The sequence below is a fragment of the Colias philodice genome, chromosome 1 (genome assembly GCF_061535455.1).
Source record: "Colias philodice isolate Cphi_HAF_F1 chromosome 1, ilColPhil1 Martin Lab GWU primary, whole genome shotgun sequence".
NCBI classification, from domain to species: domain Eukaryota; kingdom Metazoa; phylum Arthropoda; class Insecta; order Lepidoptera; family Pieridae; genus Colias; species Colias philodice.
Window position 1 is genome coordinate 13901225 of NC_143086.1, and position 17341 is coordinate 13918565.

Below are 17341 nucleotides of genomic sequence, written 5' to 3' on the forward strand. Positions count from 1 at the left end.
TACTATGACAGGTCTAGTGATGACTGAATGTGAATGAAGATTGAAGTACGGAATTAATAAAATTATAAACAGACGTTCGAACTGGTGCGACCGGACCACCGTACTCGTGCGGTGCGATAGGGAAGTGAATAAATAATCGATTATTATTTTAATCGATTATTTTTTTTCCATTGTCGATTTTTTATAATCGATTTTATTAATGGTAAACATCGATTTTTAATAAATCGATTATAAGAATAACACAATTTAAAACGATTTTTGTAAATAGTGCTATCTGTGCGATGGATGACAAAATATGACACTTAAGTTGATAGACATAAAAAAAATGTGTGCGTGTACTAGTGTACACACGTAAGAAGTGAAACTTCTTTATGACCTTATTTTTCAAAAAATAATTTACTATTTGCAACTTTCCAGAAATACACGACAATACAACTTTCGAATCACGCGTGGTGGATAAGGTAAAAGATGGCGCGTAACAGAAAAATATCACGCGTAACGAAAAAATGTTACACTAAATTTTTTTCCAACCCCGATAAAGAAGTTTCACTTCAAAAAATTAATTCAATAATTTCACGTGAAAATTAATACAAATTACAAATGAAAATTTTTAGAAGCATTTTTTTACTGTTATTAATTTGTGATAAAAAAATTTAAAATTTACACCTGACAGCTAACTTCAGTATTAAATGAAAAAATTGGTAAGTAAGTTTACTGAACAAGTCGATCAAAAAATCAGCGCCAACTGTACTCCATGTATTTGTATATCTATATTCCCAAATATATATATACAAATGCATGGAGTGTTCCGGTACTGGTACATGGTCCGGTATTGGGGCTTTTACCTTACATCGAATAGGTTTTTTCGCATAAAAAGTAGAGGTGAAAACAAAAATCGATTATTTAAAGGAAAAATCGATTTTTCACAAATCGATTTATTTCTAAACAAAAAAAATCGATTATTGAGTAATCGATTTTTCTGAATCGAGGTCACATCCCTACGGTGCGATCGACTCGCCACACGACCGCACCGCACCTAGGGTTGCCAGTATTTGATTTAAGGGTTAACAGCATCAAAAATACGAGTTTTAGTTATTTTTTACGGGAGATAATTAAAACAGCAATGTTAAATAGAGAAAATTTATTTTTGGCATTTATATTTGCTGTTGGAAGAAACAGCTTTTAATAGCTCTTCATTTTCTAAAGCGAATGTATAAAAATCTTTGCACGATAATTTAAAATTACATTTAATTAATTTGCAGCTTCGCCTTTATAGTTTCAATATTCAATCGGTTTCGGCTATCCGTCCAGGCATTGCCGCACAAAGAAAATATTCTTTGTTTAAAAATTATGATTAAATTTACGATTTTTAAAAAAACATTTAAAATATTGGAATTTTCGCGGCCGACTGAGCTAAATAAATTCGTATAAAAAAATAGATACACTAGTGACTAGATAATTTATTACGTTGCTAATATATGAAGTGATTAAAGGCGCAAATTATCCCTTTTTGAAATTTTCGATATTGTCGATAGAGGCGAAAGTATTGTAATTTTTACTGATTTTCGTTTTTATTTTTTTATATTATATGCAGGCGTTAGTAGAAGCTCTGTTTAGTACCAAAAGAAACCTTGAACTGAGTTCTACATGTGACAAAAATACCACATTCTAGCCACGAAGTTATTACGAGATATAGATTTTCAAAGAATGTCAGGGTTGTCCCTAGTAAACAAAATTATATATATCATCTATCTATTACCAAGTTTTTTGTTTATGTTTTAGTCGTTAGTTATAGTCGATATTTCAATATATTATTATATGTAGGTACATAATCTTTATATGTAATAAATTAACTGAACAAAAAAAATATCTTAGATTTATAAGACAATTCAATAATATCAAATTAATACAAATTAATCTCCTTTTTTTGTGAATATTTCGAGCATTGATCATAGTAATCTCATTAAAAGTCAAACCGAATTCCTTGAAAATCTATTTCTCGTAATAAATTCGTGGTTAGAATGTTGTATTTTTTTCACATGTAGACCTCAGTTCAAGGCTTCTTTTGGTACAATTACAAGTACAAGTTACAACCATTGAAAAGAAGAAAACGAAGAAAAAAGAATGGGCAAAATTATATTTAAAAGACAGGGATTCATTCAGACATATGCAGTCATATCATAAATCTTTGTAGAGTTCTAAAATTTATATTATTAATCTTTTTTCAGTATTAGCCACGTCATCCGACGCCATCGCCATTGATAACGATCGACCGACGTCCGTTTTGTTTGGCGGTAGAACTATGACTAAAGCTGTAATAAGTATATAGTCTATGACTAATGCGCTGTCCGGTGCGATCGCCCGTCCACACGCGCGAATTTGGTACGGTCCGCACCAAGTTCGGATGAAAAAACCATCGAACCAACCGTACCGTCAATAATAATAATTATGTCCGGCGGACCACTGTACACATGATCGAATATGGTCCGGAGCGCACCAAGGTTACGGTGCGGTCCGTACCAAATTCGAACGTCTGTTTATAACTTTAAGAGTCATTTATAACCATAGAGTACAAATTGTTAATAACCATCGACAACAGGCTACAAAAATGAATGAGTGAATGAAACTATATAGTATGTCTTTGTTATAGAAATACAGATCATTTCTTATTTATATAAATATTGCTTTTTTACCATTCCGCAGCTGAAGAATTTGTTTGTTTGAATGCACTAATTTCAGAAACTTCTGTACCGATTTCCATTAACATGTCGATACAGTACTTATAATATTATTGTCAAATAAGTTGTCAACATTCAACCACGAAAATGATTTTTTTAAGATTGATTATGGCTTGACCAGGGGGAGAGGGAGGGTCAGCAAATATGTGGAAAATATAAAAAAAAAACACCTAGTTCAATAAATCAATCTATTTTGTAATCCATATTCAATCCCTTATTAAATCGTGTATTATTATTGCTAATAATATAAGGCTGCAATATCTATGTGGTAGGAATATCAATATTATGATACATCTACACTAATATTATAAAGAGGAAAACTTTGTTTGTTTGTTTGTTTGATTGTAATGAATAGGCTCATAAACTACTGGACCGATTTTAAAAATTCTTTCACCATTCGAAAGCTACATTATCCACGAGTAACATAGGCTATAGTCTGTCCACTATAAGAATTGCTTTTTGACAGCTCGACGGGTGATACCAGAAGTGATGTCTAAAAGATTATCGATTGTGATACCATTTCAATTTTAAATTCAAAATATTATCAAAAATCGAATTAGGTACGTAAATAATAATTACAACGTAAACGTACTAATAAGATATGTGATAATAAGACCACATATCTATGCATTTTATGTTAAAACTAAACTAAACTAATATTTTATTATTTATTGGTTTCTATCTTACAATTTGGTTGTCTTTATGTTTAAATGATATAACTTATAAGAAGAGTTTTTCTGTATCGGATATATTTTACAGAGTATTTCTATCGATTATTATAATCTATCGACCCATCATTGAATAATTCTGTGTAGACATCACTAAGTGGGCGGGGCCGGTCCATGAAGTACAATAATTATTTGTATGACATTTTAACATAGACAATACAATCCTTCATAGGCGTGGAGCTGTCAAAAAGCAAATAATATAATGGACAGAGTATAGGTTTAATCCCGGAAATCCTACGGGAACGGGAACAATGCGGGTTTTCTTTGAAAACGCGGGCGAAGCCGCAGGCGGAAAGCTAGTAGGAAATATAAAGGAAATATCTTAGTCACCCTATCAGAAAGGGATACATGGCCCCTGTGCTACCTCTCTCGCTCGGCTCTCTTTTCAGTCGCAAGTGCTCTGTGGCAACTACAGCTGCACACTGCACAGGTGAACATAAAATAAGAGAGTACATTTTGTTGTATATATTAATACCTATCTGAAAATAAAACTATTGATCAATATTACAATAATTAATAAACCTATCTTATCTTTTGAGTTTTAACCTAGGTATATAAGTTTATACTTCGAAAACTGTGTTCGAAAATATAAATGAGGCCTTTTTGAGAAGGGGTGAAAATCACGAGGGATTGCATCTAAAATATAATTCATTTACTTTCGCTTTAGAAATAATAATTAATGTTCTTTGGTTTTGTAGATCAAGGCAAAATTTAATTTCAGTTTCAAAACTTATTAAGTATGTAACACGACAAACACGACAAACACGAACACGAACACGAACACGAACACGAACAGGAACACGAACACGAACGCGAACACGAACACGAACACGAACACGAACACGAACACGAACACGAACACGAACACGAACACGAACACGAACACGAACACGAACACGAACACGAACACGAACACAAACCCAAACACAAACACAAACACAAACACAAACAAACACCGAACAACGAACATCGAACAACTAACAACGAACAACGAACAACGAACAACGAACAACGAACAACGAACAACGAACAACGAACAACGAACAACGAACAACGAACAACGAACAACGAACAACGAACAACGAACAACGAACAACGAACAACGAACAACGAACAACGAACAACGAACAACGAACAACGAACAACGAACAACGAACAACGAACAACGAACAACGAACAACGAACAACGAACAACGAACAACGAACAACGAACAACGAACAACGAACAACGAACAACGAACAACGAACAACGAACAACGAACAACGAACAACGAACACGAACACGAACACGAACTCAAACTCAAACTCAAACTCAAACAAACACGAACACGAACACGAACACGAACACGAACACGAACACGAACACGAACACGAACACGAACACGAACACGAACACGAACACGAACACGAACACGAACACGAACACGAACACGAACACGAACACGAACACGAACACGAACACGAACACGAACACGAACACGAACACGAACACGAACACGAACACGAACACGAACACGAACACGAACACGAACACGAACACGAACACGAACACGAACACGAACACGAACACGAACACGAACACGAACACGAACACGAACACGAACACGAACACGAACACGAACACGAACACGAACACGAACACGAACACGAACACGAACACGAACACGAACACGAACACGAAAACGAACACAAACACAAACTAGAATTTTAATTCGAACACAAACACAAACACGAACAACAAACATCGAACAACGAACATCGAACAACGAACAACGAACAACGAACAACGAACAACGAACAACGAACAACGAACAACGAACAACGAACAACGAACAACGAACAACGAACAACGAACAACGAACAACGAACAACGAACAACGAACAACGAACAACGAACAACGAACAACGAACAACGAACAACGAACAACGAACAACGAACAACGAACAACGAACAACGAACAACGAACAACGAACAACGAACAACGAACAACGAACAACGAACAACGAACAACGAACAACGAACAACGAACAACGAACAACGAACAACGAACAACGAACAACGAACAACGAACAACGAACAACGAACAACGAACAACGAACAACGAACAACGAACAACGAACAACGAACAACGAACAATGTGAATGTGAATGTGAATGTGAATGTGAATGTGAATGTGAATGTGAATGTGAATGTGAATGTGAATGTGAATGTGAATGTGAATGTGAATGTGAATGTGAATGTGAATGTGAATGTGAATGTGAACATACACAAACACAAACACAAAAACGAACATGAAAACGAACAACGAACAGCGAACAGCGAACATCGAACAACGAAACGAACAACGAACAACGAACAACGAACAACGAACAACGAACAACGAACAACGAACAACCAACAACGAACAACGAACAACGAACAACGAACAACGAACAACGAACAACGAACAACGAACAACGAACACGAACACGAACACGAACACGAACACGAACACGAACACGAACACAAACCCGAATTTTAATTCGAACACAAACAAAAACACAAACACGAACAACGAACATCGAACAACGAACAACGAACAACGAACAACGAACAACGAACAATGAACAACGAACAACGAACAACGAACAACGAACAACGAAAACGAACAACGAACAACGAACAACGAACAACGAACAACGAACAACGAACAACGAACAACGAACAACGAACAACGAACAACGAACAACGAACAACGAACAACGAACAACGAACAACGAACAACGAACAACGAACAACGAACCACGAACAACGAACAACGAACAACGAACAACGAACAACGAACAACGAACAACGAACAACGAACAACGAACAACGAACAACGAACAACGAACAACGAACAACGAACAACGAACAACGAACAACGAACAACGAACAACGAACAACGAACAACGAACAACGAACAACGAACAACGAACAACGAACAACGAACAACGAACAACGAACAACGAACAACGAACAACGAACAACGAACAACGAACAACGAACAACGAACAACGAACAACGAACACGAACACGAACTCGAACACGAACACGAACACGAACACGAACACGAACACGAACACGAACACGAACACGAACACGAACACGAACACGAACACGAACACGAACACGAACACGAACACGAACACGAACACGAACACGAACACGAACACGAACAACGAACATCGAACAACGAACAACGAACAACGAACAACGAACAACGAACAACGAACAACGAACAACGAACAACGAACAACGAACAACGAACAACGAACAACGAACAACGAACAACGAACAACGAACAACGAACAACGAACAACGAACAACGAACAACGAACAACGAACAACGAACAACGAACAACGAACAACGAACAACGAACAACGAACAACGAACAACGAACAACGAACAACGAACAACGAACAACGAACAACGAACAACGAACAACGAACAACGAACAACGAACAACGAACAACGAAAAACGAACAACGAACAACGAACAACGAACAACGAACAACGAACAACGAACAACGAACAACGAAAACGAACAACGAACAACGAACAACGAACAACGAACAACGAACAACGAACAACGAACAACGAACAACGAACAACGAACAACGAACAACGAACAACGAACAACGAACAACGAACAACGAACAACGAACAACGAACAACGAACAACGAACAACGAACAACGAACAACGAACAACGAACAACGAACAACGAACAACGAACAACGAACAACGAACAACGAACAACGAACAACGAACAACGAACAACGAACAACGAAAACGAACGACGAACGACGAACGACGAACGACGAACGACGAACGACGAACGACGAACGACGAACAACGAACGACGAACAACGAACAACGAACAACGAACAACGAACAACGAACAACGAACAACGAACAACGAACAACGAACAACGAACAACGAACAACGAACAACGAACACGAACACGAACACGAACACGAACACGAACACGAACACGAACACGAACACGAACACGAACACGAACACGAACACGAACACGAACACGAACACGAACACGAACTCGAACGCGAACTCGAACGCGAACGCGAACGCGAACGCGAACGCGAACGCGAACGCGAACACGAACACGAACACGAACACGAACACGAACACGAACACGAACACGAACACGAACACGAACACGAACACGAACTCAAATATAAACTCAAACACAAACTCAAACTCAAACTCAAATTCAAACAAACACGAACAACGAACAACGAACAATGTGAATGTGAATGTGAATGTGAATGTGAATGTGAATGTGAATGTGAATGTGAATGTGAATGTGAATGTGAATGTGAATGTGAATGTGAATGTGAATGTGAATGTGAATGTGAATGTGAATGTGAATGTGAATGTGAATGTGAATGTGAATGTGAATGTGAATGTGAATGTGAATGTGAATGTGAATGTGAATGTGAATGTGAATGTGAATGTGAATGTGAATGTGAATGTGAATGTGAATGTGAATGTGAATGTGAATGTGAATGTGAATGTGAATGTGAATGTGAATGTGAATGTGAATGTGAATGTGAATGTGAATGTGAATGTGAATGTGAATGTGAATGTGAATGTGAATGTGAATGTGAATGTGAATGTGAATGTGAATGTGAATGTGAATGTGAATGTGAATGTGAATGTGAATGTGAATGTGAATGTGAATGTGAATGTGAATGTGAATGTGAATGTGAATGTGAATGTGAATGTGAATGTGAATGTGAATGTGAATGTGAATGTGAATGTGAATGTGAATGTGAATGTGAATGTGAATGTGAATGTGAATGTGAATGTGAACATACACAAACACAAACACAAAAACGAACATGAAAACGAACAACGAACAGCGAACAGCGAACATCGAACAACGAACAACGAACAACGAACAACGAACAACGAACAACGAACAACGAACAACGAACAACGAACAACGAACAACGAACAACGAACAACGAACAACGAACAACGAACAACGAACAACGAACAACGAACAACGAACAACGAACAACGAACAACGAACAACGAACAACGAACAACGAACAACGAACAACGAACAACGAACAACGAACAACGAACAACGAACAACGAACAACGAACAACGAACAACGAACAACGAACAACGAACAACGAACAACGAACAACGAACAACGAACAACGAACAACGAACAACCAACAACGAACAACGAACAACGAACAACGAACAACGAACAACGAACAACGAACAACGAACAACGAACAACGAACACGAACATGAACTCAAACTCAAACTCAAACTCAAACAAACACGAACACGAACACGAACACGAACACGAACACGAACACGAACACGAACACGAACACGAACACGAACACGAACACGAATTCAAACACAAACTCAAACTCAAACTCAAACTCAAACAATTTCAAACAAACTCAAACTCAAACACGAACACGAACACGATCACGAACACGAACACGAACACGAACACGAACACGAACACGAACTCAAACACAAACTCAAACTCAAACAATTTCAAACAAACTCAAACTCAAACACAAACACGAACACGAACACGAACTCAAACTCAAACTCAAACAACACAAATTATCTTTAGCCGTTTTCTATGTTTGTTGGTAACCGACTTCTTGGGCGCGATTTTGACCCACTTTAAACGGCCAGATTTCGTTCAAACTTTGGAGATTTATTGAGGACCGATGACAATACACTAATTTGATAAAATTATTCCATTTTTCAATTTGCAAAATATGTTTTTTGTTAATTTAAATATAATTTTCATCTATAGTCGATAAAGTAAGAAAATTATTAAAATTTTCTATAATTTTTCTCTACAGTCGATAAGCCAGGACTCGATGTTAATTTTTATTTCCAATAATTATCTTTAGCCGTTTTCTCTAATATTGACAAATTTTTGTATACTATAGTCCTTTCCACCTGATGATTTCTGTGACACATCGATTTTTGACACGTGTAGAGATGTCTTTACTGAAATCATATCAATTGTTTCCGATAATCGATAATATTTTATATGGAAATGAAATCGATTTGAATAAAGTACCAAAATTAGTTTTTTTGGCATTTCGCCAACAATTAACTAAGGAAACTTAGCAAACAACAGCAACAAAAAGTCAACAATAACAATTAATAACAATAAAAGAATACCACGTAAAGTATCAATATAAAAATGCAACTTGTATACAAGGCTGATGCACTCGTACAGACGATTGACTCGATTGACAAACGATCACAAGATGGGCGCCGATTGTATGATTTTCCAACTCTATGATTTTTCAACGATCCATTTCATGTACACGAATTGCGTAGGTATTATATTTTTGTGTTATTTTATTTTATTTTTCATTAAGTATATTAAACTAAACAATACTGTTTTTGGTTTATAAGCTTAAGATGTTTCATTTTTATATTTTTGGTAATAATGCCGCCATAAAATAAAAATATTACGTAGTAAAATTATTTTGGCGTTTTAAACATAAAATACGTAATTCGGAACACAATGAAGTGTCACAGGAATCATCATAGGTGAAAAGGACTAAAAGAGAATTTTAATTCTACAAATCAAATAATAGTTTTAAAAAAAAATTAAAAATCATATGTTATCTCGACAATAGTATGCAAAATATCTTGATTCCTTTAACTAACAAGGCTATAATACTAAAAATAGTTGCCAAAATAAGGCGAAAAAAATTTTTCGATCGTAAAGCACTCTCTGATGCTTCGCATCATGAGTCGTGCAATAGTTTTAAATTAAAAAAACAAGCTATTATAAATAATCCAAACTAAAAAGTAGAAAATAAATAATAGTTAAAAAAAACTAAAAAACACGCTTTTTATAGAAAACCGAACTAAAAAATAGAAAATAAATTTAAATGAATTTAAATTAAGAAAATAGTGTTAAAAATTTCAATGAATATAATTTAATAATAGTGTGAGTAAAAAAAAAATATTTTATTTAAAAAAAAGCGTGGGGTGCATGGTGTCTATGGGCGTATTCAGAAAGAAAGCTTGAAACTTATAAGCGCTTATAAGTTTCAAGCTTTCTTTCTGAATACGCCCAATGGTTATAGATATTTTATTGGCAGATATGAGTAGAGTGATTATCATTTCGATAGTATCTTAAGAAGCACCCCACGCTTTTTTTAAATAAAATATTTTTTTATAATTTATATTCATTGAAATTTTTAACACTATTTTCTTAATTTAAATTCATTTAAATTTATTTTATATTTTTTAGTTCGGTTTTCTATAAAAAGCGTGTTTTTTGTTTTTTTAAACTATTATTTATTCATACAAATCGCATTTCGTTTTTCCAAAAAGCCTAGGGTTGGTACATCTCAGTAAAATGAGCATGAATATCTATTTCTTATACTGCAAAGATTTCGTAGTAGGATTATGTTGTAACGTGTATATATTATATTCCTATCAAGTGCCACTATAGACTAAATAAATACCTATTTCCAAACTGTCGATATTGGATTGTAATCGTACATGCTCGTTGTTCCTTCTACTTATTCATATTGTTCAAAATTATGTGTTCTATTGAGGATTCTTTTACTAGGATGGATAGGGAAAATAAAACAAAAATCATACACATAAACATTTATTTTAAATTTTATATTGAAACTACATAGAAACGCAGTACATCTTTCCGACGAGTTTGTATGTTACATCCAATGTCACATTAAAATAATTGAGATTACAAAATAAATTATTATGTGTGATATTACAATCGTATAATGCGGTTAAATTGAACTTTCAGAATCGTCTAAATGAAATCATGAGAAATTGTCTTTAGGTATTTTGTGTCGTCGTTATCGTCTTTGAATAATTGTATGATACCTGTATCGGGTTGAAATAAATTAGCGTTTTATTGCCGATTTTTCAATGCCCAGATAAACAGCTTGATAGACTTTATTCTTCAGTTAACAAAATATTCAATTTTTCAATAGACGAATAGGACTTAGCTATGGAATAACTTGTATTTGCCGCTCCAACGGCAAGATAGCGCGCTATTCGACGATTAGGCGTTTGAGTTGACAACTGACGCGTCAAATTTGGGATATTTTCGTATGCACATTCGTATGTAATAACATAGAGCGTAGAATTATTAACAATTAAACCTCTTTCTATATTATAATTTATTATCAATTAAAATCATATTGAAATTGATGTTCTTGGTAGTATTGATGACCATGCCATTGAAAATTTGCCGAACGCTGCCTTTATGTCGTTTCCATCGTAAAATATATAAATTGAAACACAAATTTAACCAAAACTCTTCACTCGAATCAAAATAACAATCAACAATCATAGAACACAAGAGCAATACAAGACAAACTTAAAATGCACTCCTGACGTGAGTCATAATGACGGTTGCAAGAGTTGACTCTTTCCCGCTCTAACCTGACTAATTTAATATGTTTGTTTCGCCACTCCGAGAGCAGAGCTGCCAATATCGAAATATTTGGTCAGATAGTTATTCATGGAATAAATCACGATTGAAAAATAGACGAGCCGTTATGAGTTAAACAATTGAATAAATCTATTCGAGGGGTAGTTATTAGACTGTTTATCTCGGGATTGAAAAATCGGCCCTAAATTAATGTTCATCTATTTGTCAAAATGGCACGTTTAAAACAAAAATAATAGGTAATGATAATTTTGAATTAGTTTGAAGAAAACTCTTATTTTGATGTGACAAACAATGAGTTAATCTCAGTGTATGTTGTTATTTCCCTCTTTTCCTTTAACGTTTCTTTGCAGTTGTTATCTAATTATCTACTTGTTAAATAGACATAAATACACCGAATTAATATGACTTGAAAAATATGTTCAGTACCATCATAATATCGATTTTAACGAAGTTTTTAGATTAGGTCATTGGAGTAAAATTTTTGTGAATGTGGTAAATCTGGAAAAATTCCAGGACCTCATAGTAAAAAAAATATCACTTCATAGTATAAAATAAAGTCGCGTCCCGCAGTCTGTCTGTCCGTACGTATGATTAGATCTTGAAAACTTTGCAACGGTATTTGATGCAACTCTATCTTTTGAAAGATACAGTTGCCCAAGAGAAAGGTTTTAGCAGGTGCATGATTATAGGTTTGGACAACGCGGACGAAGAAGCGGGCGGATAGCTAGTAAATAATTAATTTAGTGTTTAACGGCATGTTATTTTAATATGGTTGGTTTTTTTGACGTGAATTACAAACCTCCTTTTTGAAGTCGCTTACAAAGTAAGTTTTATTCAAAAACGTAAATCGTGTACAGTTGATAATATATTTTTGTGATCTTGGTGTAGGTCATTAGGTGCCGCAAAGAGGATTTTATTAACATTTTATGATTGTAAAATTGATGAAAGGGGTACAATAAACCACCATAACATTAGGTTTGTTTCACGATGATTCATTAAAATTGACACCAAAAGCTTATATGAAGGTACTGAACATTGACATAAACAGACACCGATTAGGCCAAGAACTACACAATATTATCTAAATACGATTACTGAGATACTACGGTAATAATACCTATTATTTACTAATGGATACAATTTTATTACGATTACCTAAATCCCATGTATTAAGAACCAGATGAAAGTAAGTACTTAGCAACATTGGTGTATGATTTTTAGTGCATTCTTTATAGATCTTTCAGTTGCATGTTTTATGATATTAAAAGACAATCGAGCAGACGCCTTGCCTGGTATTAGTGCGCTGCCGAAATAATATTTTTGTATAGTTGTATTTTGTAACATATTTTGATGGTTTTCATGTTTTTATTTTCTACAAATATTGTCAAATTTCATTCATCATTCTGGTTCTCATTACGTGGAATAAACAATATTAAATCCAAATAAGAAATTGCAGTAACGTAGACACGAAGTGCAATACCTAATTATAATGTACGAGAATAAATGTAATCATATTATAATAGACAATTAAATAGTGCATAAAATATAATATCTAATTATAAAATCTAAATACGTAGGTAAATAGCTTTTTTAAAAGCTGTATTACATTTTTGGCGCGCAGAAATACAGAGTATCCATTAATTCTCAAAAAACATTGACAACAGAGGAATGATACCGATTAGAAAAAAGATAATAATAGAATCTATTTATGTAAAACACATCTTGATAGAAAATTGATCATAATCAGATATATAATTTGGAAAATAATAATACACCCACTTGGTGGAAAAAAAATATTCACAGATTTTTTTTAAATAAGCTGTAAAGTGAATGTTTTATGGATACTCCGTTATTTTTAGGGGTTGAAAGCGCAAAAACTGATAAACAAATTTACTTGACATGTTTGGTATCAAAATAAAAAGTACTATGCAAATTATTTTAAGTTCATTTATGAATTATTTATAAATCACAGAAATGTAGGTCGCCCTAGTTCTTATATCAAGAATATTCGAGGTAAATTTAATAAAAATATCAAAAATAGCAAAGCTTAGCTAACATTAAGGGCCAGAGGGATTTAATGTGTATAATAATCATTATCGATAACATTAATTATTAATTATAAAGTACCTACTGACTATAGATGCAATTCGAAAATTTAAATTTGAATACACACCTAATGTAAAAGTACTTTAATAATATTCCAACCAATAAGATGAGCTGACAGTTGGTTACAACATCACCGAGATACAAACAGATAAACAAGCGAAATGATTGGACACACATGAGGAATGTTGGGTGCAGAACTAATTATTATTATGAAATAATAAGATTCGCTTTCATATTATAACTAATAGTAATAAATGCCTATCTCTAGCGCCGTATGTTTAACGGTCGAGTGAGAGATTATTTTTTACGTTAGGTTGAAATAATAACATATTTTTTAACGATAGATGTATATGAATAGCTTTGTGACGCATTTTAAAACAAAACATAAATTATGTGAAATGTAACTATTTCTCAGCATCTTTCTCACTGTTCGATTATATTGATTTTTTGATAAAAATATTTTTTTTATAAAACCCGCACTCGACCACATCCACAGCACTATACGACTTATGCTCATTAATAATACCTAATCTAAACATCAAACACATAATTTATACTTCAAGTACCAGATGCATCTGTTTTAAACTAAGTACAAACGTAATGTCTTAGACAGTGCGCGCACGAGCAACTTTGTCTCCGCAACTATTTTGTCTCTCCCACCTATGGGCTAGTATGAAAGTGCGCGCACGTAGCGACGCAACTCCCCATACAAATTGATGGGAGAGACAAAATAGTTGCGGAGACAAAGTTGCTCGTGCGCGCTAACTCTTAATGCTGTATAACAGACCTAAATATGCCAAATAACTATTAAATATAACATTATAATTTTGAATTGAATTTTCATTAATTAATCACCATAATTCGAAGATGTATAGAGACAATTATATTTTAAAGAAAATAAGCAAATTTAGAACCAACTCTTTTGAGGACATAGGTTAGGTATATAATGAACTTTATCTTCTGGTTTGAGGCATTATTTTTCTCGCGTGTCTAATTCACGAATAATGGGTATATAAAAGTTGTTGAGTATTATCATGTTTTCGGGGTTATCGATACGTCCTAGAGTAGTTCTTATTCCTCGCCTAGTGCCGTCACTTCCCTCTTAAATAAGTACTGCTATAAGACGTACAAGAGCTCCCTTGGCTCTATGCATCTTCAGATTAGGTCACAAACAATAAAATTACCTTAGAGGTTATTTAAATTATATAACAAATTTTACATAACATTGTAAAATAATAAATATCTACTTGTTAATACTGTTAATTTGGAAATTCATTGGCACGATTCATACATATTACGCAAACTTGTATAAAACATCGAAAAATACTGGGGTCAAAAATAGATTTAGAAGGCTCATAATAATATGGATCACATGAAAATAGAACATTAATTAATCTTACCTTACACATTAACTACGTACCTACCTACTTACTAGAATTTATAATCGACTGTATTAAATAGACAATAATTTAGACGTATACGATTTTAAGGGAACATTTAGCATGACATGTTCCGTTAAAATACATACAAACTACGTTATAAAAGATTATATGTATACAAAGACGGTTTGTCGTATCGTATCACGTCACGATATTTATAAAACGACCAATAAAACACGAGGTGGTGACGTGTGACAACATAATTGGTTTTCACAAGACATGTATGCGTAAAAACTTTTCTTCTTACGCGATAAATGTCTTCTTGTGATTAGGCGGGTCCCCGCAGAGCGAGCAGCCGAAGCTATAACTGCACGAAGCTGGTCTGTCTATGTGGACATGGCTGGGCGTGTAACAGAAAGCGCTTGTGACGTCATTTTCCTCCACCGAGCCACGTCAACAATGACCAAACTGCTACGCGCAACAATCGCTTCAAATCAAATCAAATCATCATTTATTTGATTATTTGATTTTGCAAGGCTGCTCACCCTTTGGGGACCCGTCATATGGATATCGTCTTACGTTAGATTGTATGCGGGCTTTTTGTCGTAATACGGTCCAACACACCGTCATTGCAATGTTTATAAAGATAAAAATATGTTCCTTATATAAAAAAAGAACACAGGGCATACGATACTTAAGAAATTAAGTAACGATAATAAATAATTTTAACGGAAATAACAAAAAAAATTATACATACATATATTATAAGAAATTCCACAAAATAAATTTTTACAAAATTATTACGAATACATTTTTTTGTTCTTTGGTATTTTGTATTTTTTTTGGCTTTTTTTTCTTTATTTCACGTACAGATATTATTTATGACATTCATTATGGAGCTAGAGACATCGAGAATTTGGAATATAATATTAGTTTTACTATTTTAATTACTATACTATTGAATGGAATGATAGACTTGCATAATCATACTTGTCTCGAAAAATAAATCAGACAATGAGTAAAACAAGATTTGAGATTATGATTAGACTAAAAAGTAAGTATCAATGAAATTAATAATTTAAATAAATTATTTGAAGTATTGAAATTAATTGGAAGTATTGAAAAAATAAAAATTACATAAATGAAAATAGGTAACGAGACAAACGTGATCGCTTAAGGGATTACACAATTATGGAATCTTGATTAAATATTATCTATATCTATGGTAACATGTGAAGGAAATAAATTTAAACATAATTTAACAAATAAAAAATAAAAATCTTGTCATAAAACACTGGAAACGATGACAAAATGAATACGTACGTTTTGAAATTAGTCGAAATAATTATAAAAATTTATTTTAACTGGAAATTTTATAAATAAAAAAAAAAAAAATCTCGCTAAGATACTCATACAGATAAGTTACATAATAAACATTCCCTACATTTAACGAAGAATAAAACATATTATTTACACATAGAGAATAATAAAAAATGGTTATTTTCAAATCAATTCTTATGTTAGGTTGAGATTGTTCCTTTGGTTGACTTTGATATTTGATTTTACCATTGCCTATCACTTTTAAAAATCCGTTTCATACTGACAATTCTTTAACGCTTTATTCATCGAATTTCTACATGCGCCACGCAACAAAAAATATGTGTCTGTAAAGATTTTATATCGGTCTGCACTATTAATAAGTTACAATGTAGACAATTCATAATATTATATAAGCTCTGCTCTCAAGGTATCATTAAAAAAATAACATAATAATGTAAATCTCAACTAAGGTCGATCTCTCATTTAATTATTGGATTGAAATGTTTATGAAAATAAAAAATAGAGACCAAAAGAAAGATATAAACAGTTTATTAAAAAAAAAAGAAGAGAATTTATGGA